At 45.0% G+C, this 22,492-nt stretch overlaps 1 long non-coding RNA gene across 1 annotated transcript; it reads left to right on the forward strand.

The window, feature by feature from the left end:
- Positions 1-1,124: 1,124 nt before the first annotated feature.
- Positions 1,125-22,191, forward strand: LOC138742158 (uncharacterized). Its single transcript, XR_011343956.1, has 4 exons — positions 1,125-1,599; positions 1,750-1,949; positions 19,351-19,611; positions 19,973-22,191. It is a non-coding gene; the product is annotated as an uncharacterized lncRNA (long non-coding RNA).
- Positions 22,192-22,492: the final 301 nt, after the last annotated feature.

The following is a 22,492-nucleotide window of genomic DNA, read 5'->3' on the forward strand; positions in this document are numbered from 1 at the left end:
ACCATGCTATGACATTTTTTTCTGCACAGAATGATGCACTTGTATCTCCACCCTTCTGTCCTGCTGATCCCACCCATCCACCATCACCTGGATCAACCTACTGCTGGTCAACTTCTGCATTATCCTGCTCCTCACCTCTTCATCCTGGTGCATCACCCCTTTATACCAGATGCAGGGTCTCAACTCCAATACATCAACGATCTCGTGGCCACCACAGGTGCTGGCCAGCCCATTGAGTTTCTCTGGTAGCTTGTTTATTTTTTACTGCTTTTCATTACAAATGTGCAATTTAATGGCAGTTGAAACTGGCCATTTCTAGTACTGCAGTTTGGTAAAAAGGTCTGAAGCTCTTTCAAAGTGACTGTCTCCTCCTGAAACCCAATTGGCTCCCCTTATCATTGAAAGTTGTGTTGACTTGCAATAAATAACAAAAATATAAAGAGGAAACAGAATTACCTTGCGCCCTTCATCGTCTAATCCTGCTTCATCTGAAACTACATTTGGGGCTCGAGAGCCAACACCCAACATTAAGACAATTGTTTGCCAAACCCAATAATGTAACAGTTTCAGACACAAACATTCTGTGAGTAGGTGTTGGTAAATACAAAGACATAGTCACAATATTAGAAGATATCCCATTCCATAGCAGTAACATCTACAGAAGGAAACTTATTAAACTGGGAACTTGCACATTTACCTGTAACTTACTATTACACATAGGAACGATAGACGCAACAGGAACTGAGACTTTTACCTTTTAAATAAGCTGTAAATGGCTACCGTGACTTTGAAAGTGACCACGTTTTCTTCATTCTTTTTAATGTCTTATTTTCTCCAGCTTTTTTTTTTAATTAGTTTCAGACTTACCAATAGACATTAAGCCTTTAACAAAATGTAGTCAATGCAACGTGAATATTTTGTGCCATCTGTATTTTTCTAATAACTTTTGGTTGAGTAGGTTTATGATAAAGAAGCAAAAGATTTATACTTTTAAAACATTAATTTGTAGGTCCTCAGCACACACCGGCAGTTTCCTTTCTGCACAACTCCTTGTTAATTATTTACTTTTGATCTGTTTGGTCATAGTGCAATGCAGATATAGAATGGCTCAGGCCAAGAGACACACAGTTGTTTGTAGAAGCAAGAATCTGGAGCAAAAAACAGGGTACTGGGTGAAATCAGGGTGTTGAACAGCATCAGTGGGAGAAGGAGAGTTGTTCCATAAGAATTGCTGATAAGGTCATTATTTAGGATATTGCTGCTCAAGTGAGATCTCTGCTATTTTGAGCTGTTAAACCAGTACTTTCCTTTATGTCATCTTGGGCTGTCTTAGAACCGTGGAACATGACAGCATAAAGTGAAACACAGAAGTGTGTAGATGCTGTGAATGGAGTAAAACACACACCGAAATACCGGAGGAACTCAGCCGGTCTTTTCAGCATCTATAGGAGACGAAGATATATTGCCGACGTTTTAGGCCTGAGCCCTTCTTCAAGGAATAAGCCAGAAACAGGAAATCTCAGAAAGTTTCAAAATTCAAACAATGGGCGAGCAATCCAGACCAACAAAAGATATTAATTGGATATGAAAAAGGGAGAGGTAAGAAATTATCATGTTTGTTTGAAAGGTGATGGAATGGAAAGACGGAGATAGGGAAGGGGGGATGAATGAAAGCCCGTCAAGTCAATATTAATGACATCCAGTTGGAGGGTGCCCAGTTGGATGATGAGGTGTTCCTCTAATTTGCAGGTGGCCTCAGTCTGGTAGTGCATAAGACCATGGACTAGGATGGGATGGAGAATTGAAATGGGTGGCCATTGGGAGATCCACACCATTGTGCCAGACAGAGCTGAGGTGCTCAACAAAGTGATCTCCCAGTCTGCATCCAATCTTAGAGGAGACTACAACAGGAGCACCAGATGCAGTAGATGACCCCTGCAGATTCACAGGTGAAATGTTGCTTCACTCGGAAGGGCTGTTTGTGTACCTGAATGGTGGTGGTAGACCATCTCCTGTGGTCACAGGGGTAGGTCCCAAGGGGATGGTTTGTGGGGAGGGAGGAGTGGACAAGAGAGTCATGGAGGGAGCAGTCCCTGCGGAAGGCAGAGAGGGGAGGAGAGAGTCTAGTGGGATCACTTAGAAGGTGGCAAATGACGGAAGAGAATGTGTTGCATGAGCAGGCTGGTGGGGTGTAGGTGAGAACAAATGGAATCCTGTCCTTGTTGCGTGAAGGGGCAGGGTAGATGTGCGGGTAATGGAGGATGTGAGGGCGAGTGCCAAATTGATGGTGGTAGAGAGAAAGCCACATTATTTGAAGGAGGAGGACATCTCTGATGATCTAGCATGGAGGTCCTCATCCTGGGTGTGGATGAGATGGAGATGGAGGAATTGAGAGAATGGAATGGAATCCTTACAAGGAACAGGATGAGAAGAGATGTGTCGAGGCAGCTGTGTGAGTTGGTGGGTTTATAGAAGATGTCTGTTGAGAGGTTGTCTCCTGAAATGGAGACAAGGTGCTTTCATACAATCAAAAACCCTGAGTGTAAAGGCAGAGATTCTCTGCCCTTACGTCGGGAGACTTACCTCCATGTGTGTGCCCTGGCCGGCTCCAAGGTGCCAACTGCATCCCTCTCGGGGGGAGGGGTGGGAAGGGTCAGCGGCGGAGCACTACATTCTGCCACCTAGCATGAATGTAATGCCACTGCAAGCGGCTGGCTAGGGGCAGGCTGAAGACATCGTGGTGATGTCATCAGCCCGCGACCCATCTCATTCATCCCTTCTCCCTCCATGGCAATAAATTAAATCTTGAAGTCCAAACCTGTTTAACCTTTCCCTGTAACTCAGTTCCTGAAGTCCCAACAACATCCTAGTAAATCTTTTCTACACTCTTTCAATTTTATTGATATACTTCCTGTAGTTAGGTGGCCAAAACTGCACACAATACTCCGAATTTGATCCCACCATAACATCCCAACTCTTATACTCAGTATTTATGAAGGCCAATGTGCCAAAGGCTCTCTTTACAAACCTAACTACCTGTGACACCACTTTCAGGGAATTATGTATCTGTATTCCCAGATCCCTCTGATATACTACACCTCTCAGTGCCCTACCATTTACCTTGAATGTCCTTTCTTGGTTTGTCCTTTCTTGGTTTGTCCTTTCTTGGTTTGTCCTTCCAAAATGCAATACCTCACACTTGTCTGCATTAAATTCCAATTGCCATTTTTCCAGCTGGTCCAGATCCCTTCTGCAAGCTTTGAAAACCTTCCTTGCTGTCCAAAATGCCTCCAATCTTTGTGTCATCTCCAAACTTGCTGATCCAATTTATCATGTTATCATCCAAATCATTGATAAAGATGACAAATTACAATGGTCCCAGCACCGATCCCTGAGGCACACCATGAGTCACAGGCCTCCAGTCAGAGAGGCAATCACCCACCACCACTCACTGGCTTCTATAAAGCAAATGCCAAATCTTGTTACTACCTCATCATGAATACTAAGCATCTAAACCTTCAAAGGCCTTATTAGAGTCCATGTAGACAACATCCACAGTCATTCCTTTATCAACTTTCTTGGTAACCTCCTCAAAAAAAACTCCTAAGATTTGTTAAACACAACCTACCATGCAGAAAGCCCTACTGACTATTCCTAATCAGTCCTTGTCTATCCAAATACTTGTACATGCAGGGTTAAAAATTGGTTCCGTTACCGCCAGGCTACAATTCATTGTCATCAGCTTGGCGTTTAATACAATAATTCCCCAGAGGCTGGTGGAGAAGCTGCCCTCGCTGGGGATCAACACCCCTTTCTGTTACTGGATTTTGGACTTTCTAATGGAAAGATCGGAGTCTGTCTAGGTTGGCAGCAGAATGTTGAGCACCATCATGCTGAGGACTGGCGCACCTCAGAGCTGCATGCTCAGTCCGCCCATTCATGTCACTGACCCCTGAATGCAAAGCCTGATCCAGCTCCAACAGAGTTAACAAATTTGCAGATGACTCAACAGTAGCTGACCTCATCAGCAACAATACAGAGAAGAAAATCTCCTCAAACGGTGCAAGAAAATCAACATGAATCTCAATGTGGACAAGACAAAGGAGATCAGGAGGACCAGGGATGACCACCTACAACTACACATTAATAGCTCTGTAGTGGAGAGCGCCGATTCCTTGGAGTCCACTTATCCTAGACAGATGTATAACATCTCCTCATTTGTAAGGAAGGTGCAACAGCGACTGGAGGGCTGAGACAGGCGAGGCTACCGGCCCCACCATTTTGTCTACTTTCTACAGGAGCTCTATCAAGAGTGTCCTGGCTGGCTGCATCACCCTGTGGCATGGATGTTGTAGAGCGTGGAATCGGAGGTCAATCCACAGGACCGTAAGAGTGGCAGAGAGGATCACTGGGGTCGCCCTCTGCCCTTCGATTGGATTTACCGGGATCATTGTTTAAAGGGGGCTCACAAAATCAAGGAGGGCTCCTTCCACCCTCCACACAGCATCTTCCAGCTGTTCCTATCGAGAAAAAGATACAAAAGTATCGAGGCAGAGCCTTCAAGCTCTTCAAGTTAGCTTTTTTTTCCATGGACAGTGAGACTGCTGAATAACTGCCAAAACAACTCTCCGTGCCTACTATTTATCAGTAAATATACTTAAATAAATATTCTTAATGTCCTGTATGTATGTACCGTTTGTCTGCATGTGTTATATCTATAACAGTTGTGCAAAAGGACCAGAGAGTAATATTTCGTCATGTTGTACTGGTACAATCAGGTGAGAAATAACCTGATGCTAATAAGTTTACTTGCTGTCCCTGAAAGGTACCTGTAAAGAAAAGCTATAATAGAAAACGAATTCAATTAAGAGACAATCAATGCGTAAGGTAGATAATAAATATTCACAGTAATTGTAGTGCAAAAAAAAAGCGACTTACAATTGCGCAGACAGTTCTTTGGTGGTGTTAGTGTACCAAGGGAAGGTTCAAGAGCCTGATGACTGTTGGAAAGAAACCTTTCTTGAACCATGCTGGTTTTCAAGCATCCTTCTCAAAGATAGCAGTGAGAAGAGCTTGAGACCTGGGTGATGGGGTTGGGGGGGGGGGGGGGGGGTGTCCTTTATGAAGTTGGCTGCCTTTTTGAAGCAATGCCTCATCTAGAGGTCTGCAGTGGATGGCAGGTCAGAGCCTGTGAGCCTGGCCCTATGCTTATTACTTTCTGCATTACTGGGTGCATGAGTTGTTGTAATGCAACCAGTCATACTTCCAAAGTTCACCTGTCAAGGTTTGAACAAATATTTGATGATATGCCAAATCTCCTTAGGTGCCATAAAAAGTAGAACATCAGTGTATCTTCTTCAGGTTGCCAAGATGTGCTGGCTCCAGGAAAGGCCTTCTGAAATATGGACTCCCAGAAGAATGATATTATTACACACTCCAACTCCGTCCCATCAATATGGACAGGTGCGTGGCCCCTCAACCTCTCCTTCCTTAAATCAGTAATCAACTCCTTGGTCTTTGTGAGGACGAGAGCAAGATTCATGTTCTGGCACCACCCAACCAAGTTCTAAATCTCCTTCCCTCGGAGACTCTGAAGCAATTAGGAAGCTCTCAATGCCCAAGGCCCTCTGGGAGCTCCGCTCACCTTCAGCACCCTCATGAATCCTGGTCCCGACAGCTGGTTCCTACAAAGCCAATCAACAGTGTGGTGCAAGGCCCAGAAATAGTGCCAGATTATTTTTCACCCTAGGCCGGGCTGAGTGTGAGGGAGTGGTGGTGAGTGGTGGGTGCAATACCTGATGTGACATTCGACGTGCACTTCACTTTACCTGATAGCGTGTTAGTCAGAACCACATCATTCAGGACGCAGAGGTGCCGGAGCTGTTGGAATCTCTCTTCAACAGCGCCCCTCTGAGGTCTGCGCCCTAGGTGGCTGCCTAGTTGGCCTAATGATAAGACTAGCCCTAGTGAGGACTTCATCCGCTGAGCCCCTCTCTGCTCCCCTGCTGTGGTATCCTACCCTGTAGATTCTTCTCCCATAGAACTATAGAACACAAACAGGACAGGAATAGGCCCTTCCACCCATCTCATCTCTGCTAAACTATTACTCCACCCAGTCCCCTTGACCAGCACCTGGACCATCCATTGTACCTATCCAAATTCTTCTTAAATGTCACAATTGAGCCCGTATTCACCACTTCAGATGGCAGATCATTCCACACTCTCACCAGGCTTTCCCAGTTAAGGGGAGGGGGAGAGGGGTGGAGTTGGGTGATCTCCTGCTCTGGTGCCCTGCACTTGTCCACAGCTTAACCGGAGCCCACAACCCCTGATGCCTGGGGCCACCAGCCCCATTCTTCAGGCAAGGAAATCCTGCGTGGGTCTGTCAGATGGGAAGGTCAGGCAGTAGAACTGAAAGTCTTAAGATTGTTGATTTAAAACGAACATTAAACAGAACATAATGTAACGGTTACCATGAATAACTTCATTTACATAGAAGGATGGTGTGAATGTATATCTTGCATATTTGGGAAGTTAATGAGCTGAAAATGCCTTTTCTCAATCTTACTCCAGTATTCCATGTTGCAATTAAAGAACAACAGATGTACACACAGAAAGGCACAACTTTTTCTTTGCAATAGCAACATCCTTCTAATGGGGTGAAACAATAAAGTCTGCAGACGCTGTGATTGCAGTAATTACAAAAGTGCTAGAGGAAGTTTGCAGGTTCCACAGAGTTCGTAGGAGGCAAAGACATATAACCAAATTTTTATACTAAAAATAAACTTTATTCACAATAAATTATTTACAAAAGAAAAACTGTTCAGCCTCTCAAAACCCTTAGTTTCAAATCCATATATTTAACATGGCCTGTTTCCATGCTGTAAATGGTTATATGGTTACTTCACTGTGCATTGTTACATTCATTTCTATTTACACCATTACCACCACTGTTGCATCTTGTCATTCCTCTCCTCGCTGTTGTTTGAGGGGCTACCCCCCAATATCAGCCCCTCAATGCCCAGTAATGGGAGGGCTCTAGACTGTGGGCCTTCCCCACAGCGCCCTTGCGTTGGCTGCACCAAGCCTCAGTGTGTCCCTCAGCATGTACTCCTGCAGCCTGGAAGGTGCCAGTTGGCAGCAGTCCCTCCCCGACATCCCTGTGTGCTGAAAGACCAACAGGTTTTGAGCAGACCAAAAGGTGTCTTACATCGAGTGGACAGTTCTGGATGTTTGACTCTGTGTGCACCCCTGGGAACAGTCCACAAATCCGAGGGTCTTTTATCATACTGCTGCTGGGGAAGAACAGTGACAAGGACCCATGCATCCTTCTTTACACACTGAGTGAATCCGCATTCTGCAAAGAGGTGGGTGACTGTCTCCACTCCATCGCAGTCATCTCGGGGACAATGTGTGTTGTGGATGATGTTCCACTGGGAGGGCTCCTCTCACTAGGCACTGGGGGGCTCCTCTCACTAGGCACTTTTATGCGCCAGCACCTGAGTAGCCCTCCTGGGTCCTTGGTGCGATTACTGGGGCAAAGGTACTTCAAACACCTTTTAAGCTGCAGGGGGATCCCCCCCCCCCCCCAGCGATCATGCGGTAAGTGACACACATCATGCACTGGGGAACTATCAGTAAGTCTCCCCCGTCAGTGCCCACTCCCCCCCCCGTCAATCACCACTCCCCCCAGTCAGTCACTCTCTCTCCATCAATCGTGGCCGCCCCCCCAGCAACATTCCGCTGCCGCGAACATTGAGAAGTCATAACCAGAGTGGCTTTCGCAGCAGCGGCAGTTTGCTGCCCCCCCCCCACTCTCCTCCCTCTCCCTGTGGCAGTGACCCCTCTCCCCCCACCAACCGTGGCAGCTATCTCTCTCCCCACCCGCAGCAGCAAACTCTCTCCTGCTAATCGTGGCACCCCCCCCCCCCCCCACGGCATCAACCTCTCTCCCCCCCCCATGGCAGCAATCTCACTCCCTACCATTGTGGCCCCCTCCTCCTCATGGCAGCGACCCCTCTCTCCCCCTCCAACCAATCACGGCAGACACTTCATCCAGGGTTTCCCTGTGATGCCAGCGCGCAAGCACTGCCGTCACAGGAGCAACCAGGTCAGCCATTTTGCCGTACAAGCTGCCAGAGGATGCGTCCTGGTTAAGTCTAACTGGGTTCCCTGACTACCTCTGATGTAAGTCAGGGACCCAGTTGGATTTGGACCACTCTGACCGGGTCGGACCCTTTCAAGCTGCCTTGTGAGTGGTGTGCAAACCAGACAAATTACCAGGTTAACCCCATTTCATACGGCAGCTTGAAAGGGCCTAGTGCCATCCAGACCATTTCCTGGTGCTTATTTGTGACCACTGATGATGAAGCATTCCACAAGATGTCTTGGACCTTCTGCTCTGTGAACCACTCCACAATGTCCATCAAGCCACTTGACCCAAAAGAATGGATGTTGTCCATCAGCACCCCCAGGGTAATTGGCTGGGTCAAATTCTCCCACTTGCTATCATCTAAGCCTTTTGTGATAGAGGACAGGAAGTTTTGGGAGGCCTTAGTGTTGTACAGTTATGCATAAAAAGGATCTCCTGATATTCTCTCTGCCCATCTGTGAGGATGTGACTGAGCCATCTTTTACCTTAAGGCTAATGATCACAGAGCTCCCTCTGCGAACCTTTTGGAAGAGGAAGCATGAGCACATCTCATCCTGTTCCACTGTATAGACTCCAGATCGGAAGATGATCTCTGAGGGGAAATAGCGCAGGCTGTCGGATTTTCACTTCTCGGACGAGTTCCTCTTTCACATCTACCCCTCTCAACTGCAGAAGGAGGAGTTGCTGCAGGTTAGTCTGGAGTTGGCTCCGTTCCCCCTGCCGCTCTCCAAACACCTTTAAGGATAAAGATACTTACTGCCTGTGGAACTGTACTCCTCCCCTGCTCATTATCGCAGCTCCCCACCATTTTGTTCAGGCACCTGCCCACATTTTGCTCATACCTTGATGAAGGGCTCAAGTCCAAATTGTTGGTTATCTTTATCTTTGCTACATCTTTCTCCAATATTATGTTTTTCCTTCAATCATGGTGTCTGCAGGCCTTCTTATTTTACTCTTGGTCACTTCCCACCAGTTCATTGGGAAGTCAAAGAAGGGTTTCATGGTTCTCCAACCAGTTTACTCCTTTTATAGTTCCTCTGTGTTCTCTACGGCCAGCAACTTCATGTTCAACTTCCATGTTCCCCTGCCTGCCTTCTGTGCCTCCCATAGGTGAAGCCTTAGGTCATTTCATGCGAGGCCTCCAACTGGAGGCCGGCTACAAGCGCGAAGAGAAAATGTAAGACTTACCTTTCGTGGCGCAGCCCTGAAAGACTGCTCCTGCGCCGCATTCATGTCGAGCGGCGCCGAGTAGCACCCTCTGGATCCGATGGAGGCAGAGCGACTGGTGCCGCAACGCCACCCATCATAAATACACGGCAGAGCAATGGCCGACTTCCCTGCCCATAATCCTCCATGCAGCTGGAACCACTTTGTGTTTCCCACAACAGGTCCAGCTGAGTGAGGGATTATGGGTAGGGAAGACAGCCGTTGCTCTGCCGCGTTTTAGGCCACACACAGCAGCCTCGAAGGCCAAAGTGGCCCGGTGTGGCTGTCACAGTCTGCACCAGCCGCCCCTGCCCTGATGGCTCCCGCCAGCCGCCCTGCCCTGTTGGCTCCCATCCACAGCCCCTGCCCTGACGGCTCCTGCCAGCCCAGCAGTGACAGCTCCCGCCGACCGTCCCTGCCTTGAGGAGGTCATGGAGGGAGAGGGGTGAATGGGGAGATGGGTCACGGGCTGACGCCCTCATCAGCCCGCCCCAAACCACGCTGTACATTCATGTGGGGCGGTGGAGTGCAGCGCTCTGCCGATTATTCTTCCCCAAGAGGGATTGCAATCGGCGCCTCAGAGCCAGCTATGGGACATTCAAGAAGGTAAGTCTCCCGATGTAAGGGTGGAAAATCTCCAGGCATTTTCCTTGCTTGAAAGGACATCTTGACGAAGGTCTCAGGCCTGAAACATTGGTTACATAGCTTTGCCTCCTGTGAATGCTGGGTTTATGGGACAGAGGTCTGAAAATTGGTTCAATTAGCACCTTTTTTAATGCACTGTTATGCACAAACAACCCTTTTAATTATGTTTGGGAATAAAGGGTTTTTGTTAGCTCTAACACAGGAACAGCAATGGAAAATTCACCAGACAATGGCAAATTCAAAATAATACTTTTTATTGAACTATTAATAACATAACATTTCTTACTTAACTCTAAACTTATCCCCACTATGCACAAATGTAAATGTGTGTGTGTGTGTGTGACAGAAAAGTCTATCTTTAAAAGTTCAGTATCATTTTAGTCCAGCTTGAAGGTCTTAAATTCTCAGTTCAGAAATAATTATAAAGTGCTTTTAAACATCCATCTTCAGGCCTCTTTACTCACAAACGTTTTCCACATGAAGAATCTGCCCTCTTCTCAAAGACAGCAAATGTGGGTATTTTCTTCCACAATGAATTCACAAACTCAGACAAGGGTTAAATGAAGTGGCCAAACACAAAAATATATCCAGTAGAATTCTGCCCTCTTTTCCCAAAAAGACAGTAAAGTGGTCTTCATTAATTCCATAGCCACTGATTCTGTGTACCCCTTCTTCCAGGAGTAGCGCACAGCAAACAGCACCATTTCTGGTTACTGTAACTCAACCCTGTCTTTCACAAGGTTTCAACCCCTGCATGTCACAGGATTTTGACTTCTGTAAATTCTAAGCTGAACTGATCTAAAACTGAAAACAAAATGTCTGAATTCAGCAATATATTTCTCCAATCACGTGACTGTTACATCATCACTGAGGTGAGTCCCAAATCTTGGAAATCGCATGCATGACCATCAGTTTTATTTCTACCAAAATTCTGTTCCTTTTTCAAAACTATTCTATATCTATAACAACCTCTGACCTCATCTCTGTTCGAGAGGCTTAAGTGGCTTTGATTAAATGCAGATGGCTTCCTCAGCAGTCTTGAACAATTAAGACCCACTTGAAATCCCTGGGCTCTGCCTGACCAAGACACATCGACTCCGAGAAAGAACACTCTTCTCATAAAACAATGATTCTCTATAAATGTGTGGTGACCTTTGTGTGACCCTGTACCCAACCACAGCTAACTTACTAAGAATACGGATACAATATTTTAACTCTCTAATTTACTTTACTAAGACATTTTTATAAAAGAAATATAGTTTAACATTAAACTAAAGATTAACATAAATTTGTTACTATACAAATTGTAATTAAAATCAACTTAACCTCAATTACATCACATCAGCAATCATTTCCAGGTGGAGCATGAGGCAACAGGATTGGGCACTACAATGTAATAAAGTTTCTGTTGTTTTTCCAGTATTTACCTCATGATGTCACCAGTTGCTCAATCCTCATTCCCATCCTTTTCGACAGACATTGGAGCTGGGGTGCCATCTAAAACCATCACAGAGGCAGTTTCAGTAATTCTGTCCATTTAACAGGCATCTTCATGACCAGCTGCAGAACCCACTGCAGGCTAGTCTTAAACACAATGGGTGAAGCATCATCAGTGGGAGAGACTTTACAAAATACCTCGTGGCAGACTTCCCACCACCCGCTCAATGACAAGAATTGAGGAAAATTAATGGGAAGAAACAATCAGAAGTAAGGGTACTGTGCTGTATGTTTTGTTTCTAACTAAGGTCCACCGTGAACTCTGACAAGATCTTGCTCACCAGATCTATCATAATCAAACGTCCAGGTTGTGGAGGGTATTTGGAAAGGTAACCTTCAAAAATGAGAACAGGACAATATGAAAGATTGGTCAGGCCACAGACTGGATAGATTGGGCTTATTTTCCTTGAAGCAGAGAAGGCTGAAGGCATGCTGGTTGAGATATAGGGATCATAGACAGGAGAGAATGGTGAGAACCTATTTCCCCCCCTAAACGAAGCCTCTAGAGGGGCATAGCTTTTAAGGGAAGAGATAGAAGGGGAAGAGGAGAGTTGAGGAGGAATCTTTTCATCGTGAGCTTGGTTGGAATCTGGATCGCAAGTACCCTCACAACATTTTAGAAGCATTTAGGCAGCCACTTCCAAGGCATTGAATGCGACAGGCTAATTGTTCAATGTACAGATGGGTACATGGTCCAGCTTGGACATAGTGGCCTGGACAGCATGATGCTCTCTGACTCCATTTCTTAGATGTTGAAAATCCTTGTGGAAAATTCTTGTCTTCACAAAAGCAGGAAAATCTATCCTGATAAGCCTTCAACCATAAAATGAAATTAACTGCCGGTGTACCTTAACGGGTTGCTTGTGGCAGCCATATGTGTATGTAAGATACACCACCTGAAGCAGTATACATTATAACTTATCACAATATACTAAGACAGGAAAATAGATGGTAAATATAAAAGGGTAGATAGATAAATATTCACAGTTGCAGTTAGAGCAACAAGAGAACAGTGTCATTTCATTAACAGATCTTTTGGTGATCCCGGAATAGTGTATGGTTAGAGATAGAGAAGTAAGAGTAGGTTCAAGATCCTGATGGCTGTTGGTTTAAAAATTGTTCTTGAACTTAGAGATGCCGGACTTCAGGCATCTGTACCTTCTCTCTGAGGTGAGCAGTAAGAAGAATCATGGGGATCCTCAACAATGTTGGCTGCCTCCTTGAGGGAGCATCTCACATAAATCAAGTCAACTTAGGTTAATTGTCATCTGATTGTATAAGTACAACCTGACGAAACAGCATTCTCCGGTCCTCGGTACAAAACACACAGACATACAGCCAGACATAAAAACACACACAGGACAAGAATTTCGTCTATAAAAATAATAAATAAATTTGGTTTTGTACATATGAGAGTCTCAGATGGTTAATGTGAGCAGTTGCTTTGGTCGTTCAGCATTCTTACTGTACGTGGGAAGAAGCTGTTCCTCAGCCTGGTGGTGCTGGCTCTGATCCTCTTGTATTTCTTCCCTGATGGGAGCTGCTAAAAGATGCTGTGTGCAGGGTAGAAGGGGTCCTCAATGATTTTGAACACCCTCTTCAGACAACGATCCCGATAGATCACATCGATGGGGGGTGGGGAGGGAGACTCGAGTGATCCCCTCTGCCACTTCCTTCTGCATTCCTGGGAACTCGAGTTACCAAACCAAACCATGAAGCAACTTGCCAGCCTACTTTCCAGGGTACACCTGTAGGAGTTTGACAATGTGCCGAATGTTTAGCCTGGCCCATTTCTGAGTACAATTCTACTGATCCGAGCTGGTTTTGTTCACTCTTTTCCGGCACTGTGCAAATAGCACTCGCTGTTGGTGTAATCATTCCCTCATACTTTGGACTGGTATCAGAACATGATTCAATGTGACAGCAACCGCCACCTTGAACAGAATGCAGTGACCTCACATTGGGTATGGGCAGCCAAAGCCACATCACTCATGTCGGACTGTGTACTATTAATCTGGTGTGAAGAAAGCAATGGGACATTCACATGGAGATAATGAATTCTTTGTGGCACGATGTTCTACAGGTTTCCATTTGCAACATAAGAGGCTTTATGATCAACCCAGACATGAGTAATAGGTAATCCAACATGACTCAACCTGCAAACTTGATTCGAACTACAAATATATGGCAACAAATAATTTCCAGCATCAACATGGATTTAGGTGAAATATTCATATCCAAGTAATCAATTAATATTCCCCTTTAAAGGTTCATGTTTGTTACCAGAAACGAACAGAGTTTATATTTACATGGCTTCTTCCAGAACCTTTTGAAGCCCCCAAAGTGTTTGCAGTCAATAAACTTTAGATTCCCAAGCACAAGACTGATGAAGGGTTCTGGCTGGAATCATTTACTTTTTTTTCCCACTGATGGTGCTTGACCCACTGAGTTCCTCCATCAAGTTGTTTGTTGCTCCAGATTCCAGCATCCACGGCCTCCTGTCTCTCTCAACTTTGGATTCCCACTGATATAATGTCGGAAATGCAGCAGCCAAATTATATGCAGCAAGTTCTATAAACACCTGATCATGTCCAGGTTCAAGGTCGATTTTTTCTCCACAGCTATCAGACACATGAACCTCCTCAAATGAACAACCATAAACTACTCTGGGACCACCAAAACATCTGTCTGCACTACTGAAACATCACTTTTTTTGTATGAACAGCATCTGCAAATAGATATCAATCCTTTTATAGTTATATTTTTTTTGTCTCATGGAGCATTGTGGTAATTTATACCATTCACAAGATCTCAAGTTAAAGGAGGAGAAGCAAGCCTCTAGGCCCATCAGGTCTGTTCCATAACTCTACACTAAGCTGAATTATGCTCACACCTAGTTCCAATTTCCAGCCTTTTCCCCATATCCCTTGATACCCTTACTAATGAGATACTTATCCATTTGCTGTTTAAATATTCCCAGTGATCTGGCCTCCACTGCCTTGTGCGGCAGTGAGTTCCACAGATCCACGACCCTCTGACTAAAGAAGTTCTTCCTCATCTCTGTTTTAATAGGACAACTAATTTTAAGACTATAACCCCTTGTCATTGACTTGCCCATCAAGGGAAACATCTTATCCACATTCGTTCTGTTAAACCTTTCAATATTCAAAATGTCTCTATGGATTCCCCCCTCATTTTCCTACACAAACAAATACAACCCAAGAGCTGTCAAATGCTCCCCATACTCCAGCCCCTGTATTCCAGGAATCATGTTGGTAAATCTCCTCTCCACCCTCTCCAACTATATCGCATCTTTTCTAAGATAGGGGCCCAAAACTGTACACAGTACTCCAAATAGAGTCTCACCAGTGCCCCACAGAGTCTCATTAACACCTCTCTACTCTTATACACTATTCCTCTTGAAATGAATGCTAGCATAGCATTCGCCTTCTTCACTACCAAATCCACCTGGGCATTAACTTTTAGATTACTCTGCACAAGGATGCCCAGGACTCTTTGCACCTCCGAGGATTGAATTTTCTCCCCATCCAGATAGTTCTCTGCCTGTTTATTTCTATGGCCAAAATTTAGAACCAAAAACTTCTCAACATTGTACTTCATCTGCCATATTTTTGCCCAGTCTCCATATCTGTCTATATTCCTTTGCAATTTTACAGTTTCTTCAACAGTTCCTGCTCCGCCACCTATCTTGGTGTCATCTACAAATTCGGCCACAAAACCATTGTCGATGGTGCGTGGCTGCAGCTAATAAGAATTTCAGTGCATCTGTACATTGTACTGATGTATATAACAATAAATGCTTCTGTTAGTGCAACATTACTGAAGGATAATTAGGGGCTGAAGCATTGTAGATAACTACATTTTACACAATTCATGCCCAATCCACTGCTGCCAATTCACATTTATCTAATAGAATGGTAGAGGCCTCATGATGTTTTTAATTTATTTTAATTTCATATTTTTTAGACATACAGCACAGTGACAGGCCCTTCCAGTCCATGAGCCCATCCCACCAAACACACCCAATCAACCTTCAACCCTTCGTAAGTTTTGAACATTTCATCCTGGACGGGAGAAGCCAGTGAGTGGTGGTGGATGATTGCTTCTCAGACTGGAGGCCTGTGACCGATCAGGGATCGGTGCTGGGACCATTGTTGTTTGTCATCTCTATCGATAATGTGGTAAATTGGATTAGTAAATTTGTATATGACACTAGGATTGGAGGTGCTGTGGACAGCGAAAGTTTTCCAAGGTTACAGAGGGATCTGGACCAGCTGGTAAAGTGGGCTGAAAAATGACAGATGGAATTTAATGCAGACAAGTGTGAGGAGTTGCATTTTGGAAGGACAAACCAAGAAAGGTAAATGGTAAATGGTAGGGCACTGAGGCAGGAGGTGGAACAGAGAGATCTAGGAATACAGATACATAATTCCCTGAAAGTAACATCACATGTAGATAGGGTCCTTCATAAATAATTGAGTACAGGAGCTGGGATGTTATGTTAAAGTTGTATAAGACATTAGTGAGGCCAATTTTGGAGAGTTGTGTGCAGTTTTGGTCACCTAACTACAGGAAGGATACCAATAAAATAGAGAGAGTGCAGTCCAGGATGTTGCCTGGACTTCAGGGATCGAATTACAGGGAATTACAGAATGATGGGTGATTTGATAGAGGTTTTTAAAATTATGAGGGGACATAGAGTAAATGTAGTTAGGCTTTTTCCCTTGAGGGTGGGTGAGATTCAAACATGGGTTAAGAGTGAAAGGGGATTTCTGGTGTATTTTTGTTGAATGACAACATTGACTGACTGAATTAATGCAACCTAGATTGTATACCTAAAATGGATGAGGGGGGGGGTGGGGGGGGTGGCTTGGGAGGAGGGAGGGGGGGGGGGGAGAAAAAGTCACTGTAAATGTGTGAAAAAGAAAAAGTGTATATCATGGCTATTGTGATTTATGGTGTGAAAAATAAAAAATTTAAAAAAAAAAGAGTGAAAGGGGAAAAGTTTTCAGGGATCTTCACTCATAGTGTGTTGGGAGTGTGGAACAAGCTTCCAGCTGAAGTGGTGAATCCGGGCTCAATTCTAACATTTAAGGGAAATTTGGACAGGTACATGGATGGGAGAGGTATGGAGGGCTATGGACTGAGTGGAGGTCAGTGGGACTAGGCATGAAAAAGTGGTTCAGCACGGAGAAGAAGGGCCGAAGTGGCCTGTTTCTGTGTTGTAATTGTTCTCTGGTTCTAAAGAAACTGGAGCACCTGGTGGAAGCCCTCACAGACACCAGGAGAACATACAAGCTCTTTACAGAGTTATGGATTCGAACTCGGGTCACTGGTGCTGTAAATGTGTTGCACTAACTGCGACGCTTACCATGCCACCCTATATAAACTTACTCCACAACTAATCTAATCCTTCCCATCCTCACACCCATAACCTTCCATTTTTATTACATCCATTGCCTAAGAGGCTTTAAAATGCCCCTAATGTATCAGCTCTACCACCAATCATGGCAATACATTCCAGACACCCTCGGCCCTTGGTGTAAAAACCCTACCTCTGATATCTCCCCTACACGCTCTTCCACAATATTCTGATAAAAGTTAATTGAGATGAAATCCTAACTCTCTTTTTCCCTGCATAGATGCTGCCTGATGAGTATTTTCCAGAATTCTGTTTATATTTCAGATTTCCACCATCTGTGATGGCTTAGATCTTATTTACACTTTATCTGTGATGCGTTCCATTGCAAGGTGATCTGGATTAAAATACATTGCAAGAGCACTTTGTTCCATTTGGTTTGCCCTCCTCCTTCCTGGCCAGGGACAGTTTACGAGGAGGATTACAGTTTTACCAGCTCTGCTATTGTAGTCACCAAGGAGTCTTCCAGTAGGACTGGGGCCAGGATTGCTTGAGGTAAGTGGAGAGTTCCATTGCCTCCAGACAGGGAGAGTGTGCACTGATGACTGTAACATATTGGTTCTGTGCTGGTAAGTTGTTGGGTTATGAGAATCTCGTACGAGTTTCTGAGACACGAGATGAGCTCATTTTTGATAGTGAAGCTCTACCATGAAGACAGCATCCCTTCTAATCCCCCTTGCAGAAGAAGCTGCTGCTTCTTTGTTCTTTGAGCTGGTAATTTCCAGCTCATCAAGTTTCATTCACGCCTATGTCAAACTGTCTGAGCTCCTGAGCTACCACAGTTTGCCGACCTATCAATGTCAGACTGTCCATGAGTGCCCTGATATTCAACATGACCAGGAGAGGAATATACTTCTGCATGAATTCTTTTTAATGTGGGTTCCATGCTAACCTTTGCACTGGAAACCTTAGTCCAGTGAATGAGCATCGGATATGATTAGACACCAGCTTCTGCTGCATAGACACATTGCACACACACCCACACCCGTACTTACACACATAAAAACACACACACATTCATGCACACACCTTTACAAGCGTACATGCCTATAAATGCATACATGTGCACACAAAGATGTGCACAGACATACGCTTACAGCCACATAAGAATGCATGGATATAGATATATAGAGATACCCAAAGCTGGACAAACACAGAGACACATCCATTATTGCGCGCGCACGCGCACACACACACACACACACACACACACACACACACACACACACACACACACACAGAGTCACTAATTTATATAATAATATTGTCCTTGCTTGTCAGATCTCTCTCTCTCTCTCACACCCTCAATTTATTCCGCTCCTATAGTTGGTTTGTCATTTCTTCCTGGACCTCACTCCTGTACTCTTTTCCCAAGCACACTCTTTCCCTGGAACCTCCCCATTTCTCACCTCCCATCTTCCTTCCACAGCCCCATGGAAAGTTGTGACAGCCAGGTGAGGCTCACCTGCTCTGGTGCGATGGGCACCAGACCCATTTACCCACAGGAGAATGGCACCACACCTGCAAACACCAGATAGCATCGGGCGGGCGGCTGGAACCTCTGCCAAGATTTCCTGGAGAAGGGTCCATACTAGTGGACGGTGGCACAGTTGTCAGAGGATGGGTGGGTAGAAGGATGGTGGAAGGCAACATGGTCTTTACTCTGGGAAGGAGAGAATGAGGGCAGGAATAGTCAGAGAGGATGACACCTTCTTGGAGGAGAGCAAGCATTCAGCAGAATGGGATATAGCGGGTGGAGGGGGAGAACGAGATTGGAAGAGGGAATGAGGATAAAGGAGGGAAAGAGTCATAGGGAAAGGACAATCTCCTCTTGTTAAAACCAGCCAATGCAACTCTGTATTCCTACACATCCCACATTTAACAGTTCCATCACTGAGGGTGAAGCTTCACCTTCTGAGACGCTAAGCTCTCCTGCACATTATTTCTTTACCCCAAAATGCTACCAACCAGCCAATTATCTCTGTAAGCGGCTTAACATCAGTTGCTGTTTCAGAATGGATCAAGAAAAGCCGGAGCCATCAGGCAGCATCCATGGATAGAAATAGACAGTCAACGTTTTGAGTTGGGGCCCTTTTTTTGGAGACTGGGTTGGAAAGGGGGGCATTGCAAGTATAAAAGGAAGGTTGGGCAGAGGGCTGGAGGATATAGAACACTGGATAAATATAGGTGGGAAGACATGTAGAGGAAGAGAATACAGGGATTTTGAGAGAAACCTGAGTACATGAGCAGATAAAAAGACAGATGGAAGGTATAGAACCAGATGACAGTTTCCCAGAATTGGAAAATTTGGTGTTAAAATGGTCCTGTCAGACATCAAGGTTCAAAGCTCCTTTATTGTCATGCACATAAATACACAAACCTTGTTTACTTTTGCTTGCCCGTGTTCAAGGTACTGCATAAATACAAGACGCAGTCTGCTCGAGGAACTCAACAGGTCGATCAGCATCAGTGAAAAATGAAGAACGGTCCGCGCTTCCACCATCCCTTTGCTCCCACTGATGCTGTGTGTACCTCGGGTCTTCCTCGCGATGCAACACCTGTGGTCTCTTGCATGCCCCCACTGCACAGATACAAGCTGAGCAGGGGAGCTTACCTTGTCATTTGGGCAAAGTTTGGTCCTCATCAAGCACCTAATGAAGCAAACATGATGGTAATCTCGAGTTTATGGTTCGAGGATAATAGGCAAACCATTTAGGGCCGAGATGAGGAGGAATTTCTTTAACCAGAGGGTGGTGAATCTGTGAAATTCATTGCCACAGAGGGCAATAGAGGCAGGTTCATTGAATATATTTAAGAGGGAATTAGATATATTTCTTCAGTATAAGGGAATTATGGGTTACGGAGAGAAGGCAGGTATGGGGTACTGAACTTTAAGATCAGCCATGATCTCATTGAATGGCGGAGCAGGCTCGAAGGGCCGAATGACCTACTTCTGCTCCTATCTTCTGTTTCTATATACACTGAGTCCTTGTAAAGAGAAACTACAATAGTAATATTCTTGTTTCATTCAGCACAGTTATGGCATACTGCTGAACAAAGATCACTCATTAACTCTTGGTGAATGGCTGCACTCTGCAAGCATCCTCACAGCACCTGTCGTCACTGAGTCACGGCTCACTGAACCTGCATAATCCTTCAAGAACTCACTGACAACCATCGTACATTAAAGCTTTCTTTAAATTCTCTCCACGTTCTCATCATCTCCCCACAAGGGGCAACTTCACCATGGTTTATTAACGTATTAATCTGCGAGCAGAGTGCTTGGTGGAAACCCACCCAGTCACAGGGAGATCCTGCAAACTCTACACCAACAGCGCCAGAGAGACTGGGTCTCTGGTTATCTTACTTAGTTGCTCTACCAGCTACACTACTGTGCTGCAGTCATCAAGGACTGTAACATAATTAAGAATTCCCTGAAATGAGATGAGATTAAGAGCAATAAAGAAGACATTTATTGTGCACAACGATTTTCCTTTACTGCTTGGGGCCTGCTGTTATTGGACAATCTGAGAAAGATCACTGTTCACATTAAAGTGTATATTTTGACAGTGTTTCTATTTGATGAAGTTGATGAAAATAATCTGCCAAACAATATTCAAGTACAAGGGAGTTATCAAACAGGAGCAAGTTCAGGTGTCATCATGAAACCTGAGAACCCAGCTTAAGTGGTGTGTGTGTGTCTCAGATAGAATCACACAAATGAAAATATCCTTGATCCATCCTGCCATTGAAATATTTAATTTATAAACATCTGTATTTATGATATTCAAAGCTTTCTACAATGATTGCAAATGTACGTTGAAAGTCCATAGAACGTTTAGCGCCATGTAATTTAAAAAACAAATTTCCCAATGTCAAGCTTAACAATGTGGATTCTAGACAGCAAAGGTGGCTGGCGTGGATACAATAGACTTCTTTCCTTTGAGAGGTCAAATCCCTGGATTATTTAGTTCCCTCAGGTGGCTGCTACAAACTTTTTGGCCTGAATGGCCTCCTTCTGTGCCAATATCCTTGTGGTTCATGAAAAAGAAACAGAGGGGTTTGTGGTGGTAGAGTTATGGAGGTGGACATCAGGGGTAAAGGCCCTTCTATCCAACTCATCCATGCTGCCCAATTTGCCATCCTGAGCTCGTCACATTTGCCTGTACTAGGCCCAATTCCTCTGACGTTTTCCCATCCATGTACCTATCCGATAGTCTTTTCAATCTTACAGTTGTTCCCACCTCCACAACTTCCTCTGGCAGTTTGTTTCTTCTACCCAGTGGCGACCTCTCAGGTCCCCTTTAAATCTTTCCCCCCTCACTTCAAAATCCTCACTTCTCAGTTCTCTACATTGGGAAATAGACTGTGCCAATATAGAGATTTCATGAACCTCTATAAAGCAACTGTTCAGTCGCTGCCATTCACAGTGCCCACCCCGCACGTGGGCACTATTTTACAAAAAGGGAACGGGGGAAAGGAAAGTCCATTCAGGGACAGGGAGTGGTTGACTTTTGCCTTCTCTGATTTAGTTTGGCCACAGCGGGTCTCTGGAGGCCAAGCTCAAGCTTCTGTGTCTGCTGCCCATCTCACCTATTCAACCCCGGGTCCCGATTCCCTGAAGCCGTCAGCGCCTGCAGCCTTGAAGCAACTCCCCCCCACCCCACCCTTCCCCCAACGATCAAGTCTCCTGTTACTATAACTCTCCTTTACTCTATGCCAGTCATGGTGCCACCGACCTTGCTGCTGCTGCCTTCCTCTGAAAGGCCATTCCACCTGGACCTTATCCAAAGCAATTGTTACCGAAGGGACTAGCAACAGGGGAATCCTACACTCATACAATCCCTGGTGGTCACCCACAACTTGGCTGCTGGCATACTCAGCGTGGCCACTTCACTGAAGCACGCATCTCCCACTTCTCAGCTTCGCGGATGCTCCTGGGAAAGTCCAACTGGAGCTCGATGCGGTCAGTTAGGAGCTGCAGCTGGACACTTTTCCCCACACAAGAGGGTGGTGGGTGCAATGGAACATGCCACCAGAGGAAGTGGTAGAGGCAGGGACCATTGTACAATCAAAAGACATTTGGACAAGTACACAATTAGGACAGGTTTAAAGGGAATTCGGCAAACTGCAAACAAATGGGATTAGCAGATACAGGTCAGGATTAACAGGTTGGGCCAAAATGATGTTTCCTTGCTCTATAACTATGAACAAAGTGAAAAATATTACACATAATGGTTGGAAGCCACCCATTTAGAGAATGAATTAGCTTGAAGCCAAATGTTTAACAAATAAAATGCAATAATCTTCAAAAATGCCTTCCGTCAGCTCTGGGTTTACATTAACTTTTACGTTTGCCTTGTCTGATGCATGTAGAGTATATATTGAATATTTCAGTTGCACTCAGTGGGGATGGCGGTTACTGAAGGGAAAAGCATCTGTGATAAAATGAGGCACTTACATTAGTTCAAATGCAGTCTCAAGCTTGAAGGAAATGCTCATTATTTCTTGATATTAACGATGCTCTCAGAAGCAATAGGGCCTGCGCTTTA

This window comes from Narcine bancroftii, chromosome 1 (genome assembly GCF_036971445.1).
Source record: "Narcine bancroftii isolate sNarBan1 chromosome 1, sNarBan1.hap1, whole genome shotgun sequence".
NCBI lineage: Eukaryota > Metazoa > Chordata > Chondrichthyes > Torpediniformes > Narcinidae > Narcine > Narcine bancroftii.